Source organism: Nothobranchius furzeri, chromosome 10, assembly GCF_043380555.1.
Source record: "Nothobranchius furzeri strain GRZ-AD chromosome 10, NfurGRZ-RIMD1, whole genome shotgun sequence".
NCBI classification, from domain to species: domain Eukaryota; kingdom Metazoa; phylum Chordata; class Actinopteri; order Cyprinodontiformes; family Nothobranchiidae; genus Nothobranchius; species Nothobranchius furzeri.
This window is the reverse complement of record NC_091750.1, coordinates 48,065,987-48,074,933: the sequence shown is the minus strand read 5'-3', so window position 1 is coordinate 48,074,933 and position 8,947 is coordinate 48,065,987. Positions and strand designations below refer to the sequence as shown.

The following is an 8,947-nucleotide window of genomic DNA, read 5'->3' as shown; positions in this document are numbered from 1 at the left end:
ATCCATTTCGACTTATATTTTGAAAGTATTAACAGGAAGTGCCGTAATACTTTAATAGTTGCAACTAAAAACTCTATAGTTGGAGCGATAGCGGCGCCGATGAATTGTTTTATGTGCTACTGCATTCCTACACGTCTGCTCTCGCTGTCTGCGGTTCTGGGCCACGTCCTGTGTTCATGTCAGACCTGACAGGCGCTCCAACTTCCCATGTGAAGTTTTTTTTTTTTTTTTTTTTTTTTTTTTGTCGACTGTGCTACATTTTAGCCAATGGGAGGGACTAAAGAATGCATCACCCACGGGCGACAGTACCGATGAACTATTCTGGTGGCGTTAACCTGGAATACGATAAATTTCCTCCCGGATAAGTAATTAGTTCCCCCGTCCCGCGTGCGGAATAAATGATTGTCCCGAGCTGAAGCTGCAGCTGAACTCCTGTGAGTATAATTATTGTATAAGTGGACATTTTCTCCTCGTTTTTGCCTCGTAGGAAACTGGGTGGAGACGAGAAATTCGCTCTTCCCATGTTTAGCTTGCATTTGATGGATAACATCATTAGTTTAGCAGCTGTGTAAATAACGTTTTGTAGATCTGTGTGTGAGTTTTACACACTTGTGACAGAGCTTGTGCACTTTATAATTATGTATATAAAAAATATTCAATCACTTCTCTCACGTTCAAAGCTTTTCCTCACGATATGTATTATAAAGTGCTTTGTAAAACGTTTAATCTTCCAAAGACAGAGTTATAACAGAATGGTGAGAGGTATATTAGACTCAAAAAACAACCCTTGTGGTACCATGAGATGACTCATGGTATATTTACATTTCCTGTTATTACCTTTTATGCTTGGTGACTTTATTCTGCTCAAGGTGAAGACTTCCTTTCATTTGTAGCACAACTGATTGTTAAAGAGCAAGTCACCCCCTACCAGAGAATTACTTTGCTCCCACTTCCTGTTTGGAAAATGCAACAAATGCTGTTGCCTAGCAGACCGAGAGCGAAGCCACTAACAAATACTCACACTAGAGGTGCGAATCTTCACTTGTCTCCCGATTCGATTACGATTATTGGGTCAACCATTCAATTCGATTCGATATCCAGATGCATCACGATTATTTCATATTGATTTGTTTTCATCGATAAATAGAATATGTCAGACAATTGCTTTTTTATTTTTTCCAACAGAACCGGTCGGGCTGATTCGGTTCTGGTTCGGTCTCGGGTTACAACTCTAGCGCTCAGCTCTGCAGTACCACATTAAGGCAGAACTACTTGGTAAATGTGGAGGACACTCACTCTGACAGATTTGGATGCTGCGCTGGTGCTGCCATTAAAAAAACAAAACTACATTCCACTATAATCGATTATGGCCTACTCTTCTACGATGCAGAATCGTTGATGTCCGCATCCCAATGCATCAATTGTTTGATTATTTTCCTCAGCTCTAACACACACACAGGCTCACAAAGACACAGTGACATCATATGGTACCAGCTAACATTCTAGGGTACCTCTTAGCCAATAGCGATGGCAGATTTAAATTCAACTGCAGTGCAGAGTTTTTACCTGACAACGGCACAACACTGACAGTTTTAGGCCAAAAATATGAATTTGAACAAAACTGCACTAAAGTGCAAAACTATTGACTACACGTGTCTGCAGCACGATTAGACACACATTGATATAGTTTATCAGAAAAAAATGTTGATTTGGGGGTGACTTGCTCTTTAAATATTGTTTTCTGTGCGCACCTGCATTTTTTTAATAGAAACAACAACCTCACTTGTCTTTGAAGAGTTAAAGGTCAGTCTTGTGCTGTCAGAGCTGCTCTTTCACTTGTTGCCCCACCCAGGTGTCATGCAGGCTGCAGGATGTCAGCATAGTCAGAGATTTAGTTAGTGGGAAATTGTTCTTAGAGCCGGTCTGCTTTATTTTCATGCAGCAAAGAGAGAAGAGTTCTTCTCATTTTTCAGAAATATGTATATTTTTATTGAAATTGACTTCTATTGGAGAACAGCTTCTGTAATCAGCTTTTCCTTTTGATAAAATCTTGAAAGTCACAAAAAAAATGCTTTAACTTTCTAAACACTTTTGCTTTCTGCTTTTTGCACTTTTTCCAACAGATCCCGTGAAGTGTGTGTATGATGCAAATTCACATTTATGATTCTGGGAATGATTGGCGTGGCTTTTCTTTTAAATTCCATTTTAGCCCATCTTGTTGTGTTGTAAACAACACAACAAGAATTTGTCCCGGATGTAATTTGAGTAAGTGGAAGGCACTTTACTAAAGAGAGAAATCTTTAGTCCACTCTAGACTTTAAACATGCATGTTTGGAAAATTCTGTGTTTACCTCACAGCATGAGCCAATCCAGGGTTTTATGCAAACTTGGAAACAAGTAAGAGCAAGACTGTGTGATGAAGAGAAAAGGTGCTGCTAGTGTTGACATTCAGCAGAGCAAAATAATTCTGAACCTTAAATTTCTGAATGGAAAAACAGAACAAGATTTTGTTTTAGAATACTACAAAAGTGTGGGAAACTTTTACAAATGTTTCTATAAAAGTAAAATGTTAGTTATCATTATTATTTTTTTATCAAGGTGATTTCTTATCCTAAAAGAAGCAGGATTTTAATATATCATGATAATTCTTACTAATTCATTTGCACGTCTCAGATTTCACATATGTGTTGAAAGCTGGGTGCAAGTGTGATAACAGATGCGTGGTTCAGGGATTTAGTTTTAGTTTAGCTAGTTTAGTTTTACATTTTGTTACGAAGACCAGAGTTTAAACAAAAATAGCCGATCTTCACAGTCCCATGCAGCTGGAAAACATTGCTTTATCAGCCATAGGGTGATGAGGAAAAATGAGGGATTTTGATGAATCTCTGCAATACAAAGATAAGTGGCATATTTCAAAAATGCACCTTTGTTTTCATCAGTCTTTGTATTCTTTCGCACAATAACAGATAATGTTCCTAATCAGAATTCACACTCACTTCCTGTTTGCTAATCAGCCTCCTGTGTGTTAGTAAGTGTGTAATATCTGAACTAGTTGTAAATCAGACAAAATCCCATAAAGCCTTCATGTTTAACAAGAGTTGGTTCTGCTTTATATTATTCTCATTTAGTTTTCTCTTCCTCTTTTAGCTCTTCACACACGTCAAACACACACACACACACACACGCACGCACGCACGCACGCACGCACGCACACACACACACACACACACTCCTCCCTTCCCATGTCCTCGTCTCCCAGAAAACACTCAGCTATTCTCTCTCTCTCACACACACACACACACACACACACACACACACACACACACACACACACACACACACACACACACACACACACACACACACACACACACACACACACACACACACACACACCACAAAAAGCTTCACACACACCCTGTTTTCTAGCTGCATTCTTAATGCCTTCTAAGTAATGACAAAGATGTGTTATGTTTTGTGTTTTAGATGGAAAATTGATAAAATCTTATCCTGATTTCTGTTTTATTTAGCTGTTCATCCTGTCAGATATATTTAGTCTTCAGATTCCATCACCTGATTGTTTTAAAAGGAACCCAGGTTACAAAACCTTGTGGCTCTTAAAAGATAAATGTTAGTATCAGTTAAATTAAAACGACGATGTTTCACAAAACAAGCGTCAAAATGAAGAGCAAGAAGGGCGGGATGAAGCGAGAGCAGGACAAAACCAGTGGTGCGTGTGCGGCAAATGTGTTTCCATAGTAACCGAGAGGGAGAGTGTTTGTTGACAAGAGCTCAAATTTTTGTCAGCAGAAGTTAACGGTAAGCTATCGTGTGATCAAACTTATTCAATTATGAATGATTTTGTAGAATATTAGCATCCATAGCTGTCGTGTGCTTTATAGATGATTAGGATATTCAGTGAAATGACTTTAACCATTTTTGCAGATATTACATATTTGTAGAACACAGTATTGCTACACTTACTGCTTGTTTTACTGACGGGAGAGGTGAATGTTCAGCTTCATCCGTGTTAGTCATAGGGTCGGGGGGGGGGGGGGGCTCTATGTTTATTAAATACCTTCTTGAGAGTCATGGTACTCTGTGGGAACCTTAGATAGGTCAGGGAATGCTTCTTGAATCTCTGCTGTAATGATTTCATGGGTTTCAGCCAAGCCCCCACAATGCGGCTCCAAAATTGGGCCCAACCCGGAAGTACCAAAATTGCAGTTCCACCCTCATCCGCTGGGAGCTGGTGTTAGAAGCGAGCAAATCCTCATTGACTCCCATGTTAAAAATACCAATTTCACAGCAGAAATAAACATGTTTGCAGCCTGGTAACAGAACATGTTTTTTGTTTAAATGATCTAGTTTACACTCATGACAACTCTGAGGGGGGTGGATTTTTTTCTCACTCTTCTGTTTAAGTGTATTAAAAGCCTAAAATTCTGTATAATTAATGAGCATCAGACCCATCTGACCACAGAGCTAGCTCCGTGGAAAGGCCTCAGTAGAGCCTCGGGCTGGCTTGGAAACTGTTCCGGGATTTTGAGTCTCTGTGTTTGTGTATTCTTGTTTGGATATTTTTTATGCAATTGTTGGACAAAATGACTTGCTGTGGCATTAATTGCACTAATAGAGCATCCAAGGAGTCTCCACTTCATTTTTTTCGGTAAGTAAAATTATATTTATGTATTTTAGGTCACTGCCGAGCTGAGCTTAGATTTTAACATGTACTGTTTAACCATGAAATTTAAATGTAATAGGGTAAAACCCAGTGCATTTAACATAATGCTGCATTTTAGAAAATGGGTTGAAATATAACATGTTGGTGGAGCTGGGTTCCGACTATCGGCTTGTGGAGCTCTCGGGAGACCTCTGTTTTCCACCCGGTTCTCCCCTCCCCGCAGCTCGGCACATCTCTGTTTGATCGCGGCTTCTGTGTGCTGCGCGGGCTGCAGGCTGGGTCTCCCCGCAGCTCGGCGCATCTGTCTGATCGCGGCTTCTGTTTGCTGCACGGGCTGACGGCTTGTGGAGCTCTGGGATGGAAACCTTTCCACCCGGCTCTCCTCAGTGGCAGCTCTGCGCATCTCAGATCGCAGCGGCGCTTGTCTGCTGTGCGGCTGCCGGCTTGTGGAGGTCTCGGGGACCTCTGTGTTCCACCCGGTTTTACCCAGCGGTCAGCCCGGCGTATATCTGACTCAGAAGCTCTGGTGTTGTGCACAGTTAACTCCGGTTGTAGCTAGGTTGCTACCTCCGTTAGCTTAGCTCCCAGCTCCGCATTAGCTTTGGGTTAGCTTCAGGTTAGCTTGTAGCTAGTTCGACCGGGTGTCGTCAGTTGATCCCAGCCTTACAGCCCCACCCTCAGCTCCTCTTCTCTTCCCTTTTATGGAATTGTCTGGGCTTGACGGAACCTGTGACACAGGCAAAATGGTGGTGGTGGCCACCTCCCATTTTAGCACAAAAGCATGTTATTGGAGTCTATGGAAACCCATTGTCCATATATGTATGTCGATGGTTTCAGCAGAAAAAAGGCAGGAGGAATGACAGCCTGTAGACCAACCGAGGACCTCTCCTTTGTTCCAGTCAATATGACGGTTGTGCATCCTTAATCAGGAAGCCACCAGTATGATGGGAATGTTAGGGGAATGGATTATTAGGAAGGAAATGTATTCATGATGATTACCTCCAATGGTGACTTTGACAGGAATTGTTTTTTGGGTCACTTTGTGTAGGACATGACCATCTATAGCTAGCACATCCAGAGTCCTAGAAGTGGGTAACATCACAGTATTCAAAGCTTTAGCACATTCAATGTCCATGAACTCTGTGTCAGCCCCTGAGTCAACGAAGGTTGACCCCTGCTTTACATGACCATTAATATGGATCTGAATAGAGACCATTGGAGGGGTTTTGCTGGACTTGTTATGACTCGGTAAAAGCCTCTCACCTCTTACTGAGTCTGGCCTTTTAAAGGACACTTTTGGACTTGATGGTCCCTTCCTCCACAATAGAAGCACAATCCCTCCTTAAATCTCCTCTCCCTCTCTTGGGGGGTCAGACGGGCTTGGCCGATCTGCATGGGTTCTGAAACATTTGCACTCACAGGAGGGGTCATCGACGATCGAGATGGGAGTTCAGAGCTGGGCCGTATGCGAGGCATCTGATGTGAACGACCTCTCTCCAGCTGTCAGTCGCGAAGCCTTAAATCAATCCTGGTAGCTAGGAGTTCCAGTTCTGCCAGGCCCCTGGGTGCGTCACGAGTAGCGAGTTCGTCCTTGATTTCCTCAGTCAATCCTTGCTAGAAGGCGTCACATAGAGCCTCATCATTCCAGTTACAGTCAACAGACAAGGTGTGAAAATCGGTTATATACTCTGCCACACGTTTCTTGCCTTGCTTCAAAGACAACAGGCCTCGGGCCGCCTCCCTCCCGAGTAGAACAGGATCAAAAACTCTGATGAGTTCTGCAGCAAAATCCTTGAAACAATAACAGATCAGTGAGTTCCTCTGCCACTCTGCCGTCCCCCATTTCTTGGCTTTGTCAGACAGTAAAGAAATAACAAAGGCAACCACCTTGGCACGTTCAGTGGGAAAACAGGAGGGTTGCAATTCAAAATGTATTTCACATTGGGTGATAAATGATCTGCACTGGCCTTGCTCACCCTTAAACACTTCAGGAGGGGCCAGGCGTTGCTCCCTGAGAGGTGAGATGTGGCGTTGGGGGGCTGCAGTAGAAGTTGAAGTCTTAGGTGTAGTAACAGAGGAATAATCGCCCAACATGGTTAACATCTGCTGCATGCTGGGCTCGAGTTTAGTTATTGCCACTTCAACCTTTGTTTGCCAACCTTTGTTTGCCATTCCTGAGGGGGTGACGGGTCCATACTGGCCAGATTGTTCTGTAAAGGGTTTTCTGGAGACCCTGAATTCAGCCACACACAGGAGTTAAATATATAAAAAGATACTTTATTAAAGGAGTAAGGGTTTGGGCATGAGCTGGGTCTCTGCAGCTAAGTACTGTTGAAGGGGTCAGTGTAGAGGGAAAATGTGGCAGAGGCAGAGACAAGGGAAAACGTTGGTTTGGACTGGAGAGTTCCCAGGATGTTCCTTAGACAGAAAACTCCCCCTCCCCTTCTGTCTGTGAATATGTCTCCTCTTCTGTGACACAGACAAATGTTATTGTCCATAAATACTCAGTCCATAGGCAGGGTTCGGAAACAGGCAAAGGTCATCAACAGAGAGGCAGAAGCAGGCATACTTAACAGGAGGAGCAGACTAGGATCAGAAGCCGTGGTTCAAAACAGGGTCGGAGTCCAGAGGTCAGAAAAGCAGACAAATCCTTTAAGGGCTAGGCAGAGACAATCCAGGAACGTGAACGTGGTACAGGGCTTGGTAGGTCAGAACGATGAATTGCTGGAATCCTGAGACAAAAGGCTACAGACAATCTGGCAGAGAGGCAGAGATCACTGAGGGTTTAAATAGAGGAAAGAACAGGTGTGCTCCATGAAGTAATCAGGCAGAACTCAGGTGAACTAAATGATGCTGATTAGTGCAGGAACGGCAACCAACATGACGGGCAGAATATCAGGAACGTGAATCATTACAGTTTTACTTAATTATTAATATTGTGGCCACGTAAACAAACACTAGCATCAATAGCTATTCTTCCAAGAGCAACCAGTATACGTCATCGCCCCAGAGTGCATTGTGTGCGGAAAACATGGCATCCTACGAATGTCCAAAAATGTACTAAATATTATAGATTTCTAAATAAACAGCAATATTTTGTGTGTTTCTAACAACATAGTTTGGTACAACAGAAAACTTCTGGCTTATTAGGGCATACACATCCTCATAGTCGGAATTCCTTTTAAGGCTTAATTTGTTTACACTGAAAAAAAAATCCTCTGTTCAAGTCCCTTATTTGTAACGTGCAGTTTCTACATAATTGGATTGAGTTTATAAGATGAACTTCATAAAAATGATAACTTAAAAACATACACTGTAATTTTTTACTTGGATCCTTTGTGTTGCACTAACTTAAAAAAATCTAGTTCAGATACATTTGGCACAAAAATCTCTGAAACGATTGCAACATAGGAGGACAGAAGATGTGCATGTGCTGAAGGTATGTAAATAAATGTCATCGATAACATGAACACAAGTTATTTTCTATAAAAAATATAGACACAGTAATTTTCCTTAGTGTGAAAAATTATCCTCATTTAACAAAAAAATATTTCACCAGCTGCTTTGGGGAAGAAATACTCTTTATTTTTGTTGCATAATTTTTAATGTTTGCCAAGTAACACAAATAAACTGATAGTGGAGGTGTAGATTTCTGTTCTGATGGACTGAACTGTGTTGTTATAAATGAAGAGTACAAAAGGTGAAGGGTGATGATGTCAGCAATGAGACGAGCACAGGTCATGTATGAGTGTAAATACGGTACCTGTTGGTGTTGAATTGTTGCTTGCAGCTCTAGCATTTCTTGTTCTAAGTTTTTCTTAGTTTATTTAGAGGTTATATATCTTTTATAACCACCGATCTTGTCCTAAAACATAGTTTAACAAATAAATTCAACACCAATCTTTTGTATTCAGTGTCTGATCTGAACTGCTGAACTTGCCGTGTTCCGGTATTCGTAGCTCGTACTCAGTAGCTCGTAAAACATTGACCTGAGGCGGAAATTTAGCAACGCTTCTGGGACGCGTCCAGTACCCCATCGCCCATCGCCCCAAGGAACTAAACCCATTGACTGTAACGGCAGCTATTAGTTGCATATTACCCTTCACAGGCGTTACGTGACTCTCATACATCCAGTGGAAAGCCAGGGTCAATTTGGAAAACTCCCAGAGGAAAAGTCATTTAGACATTAAAAAAAGAGCTCTAGTATCAGATGGTTGCAGGTGCAAAGGTTGGTTTCAACCATTATATATATTTATATATATA

At 41.8% G+C, this 8,947-nt stretch overlaps 1 protein-coding gene across 2 annotated transcripts in view; it reads left to right on the top strand.

The window, feature by feature from the left end:
• Positions 1–276: 276 nt before the first annotated feature.
• The window catches only part of pld2 (phospholipase D2), a 31,367-nt gene continuing 22,696 nt past the window's right edge, over positions 277–8,947 (top strand). Inside the window, exon 1 of one of the 2 annotated variants that reach the window (XM_054730586.2) lies at positions 277–434. The gene's annotated coding sequence lies outside the window, so the exon portion shown is untranslated. The remainder of the gene's footprint in view (positions 435–8,947) is intronic. The other variant, XM_054730585.2, reaches the window with a different exon arrangement.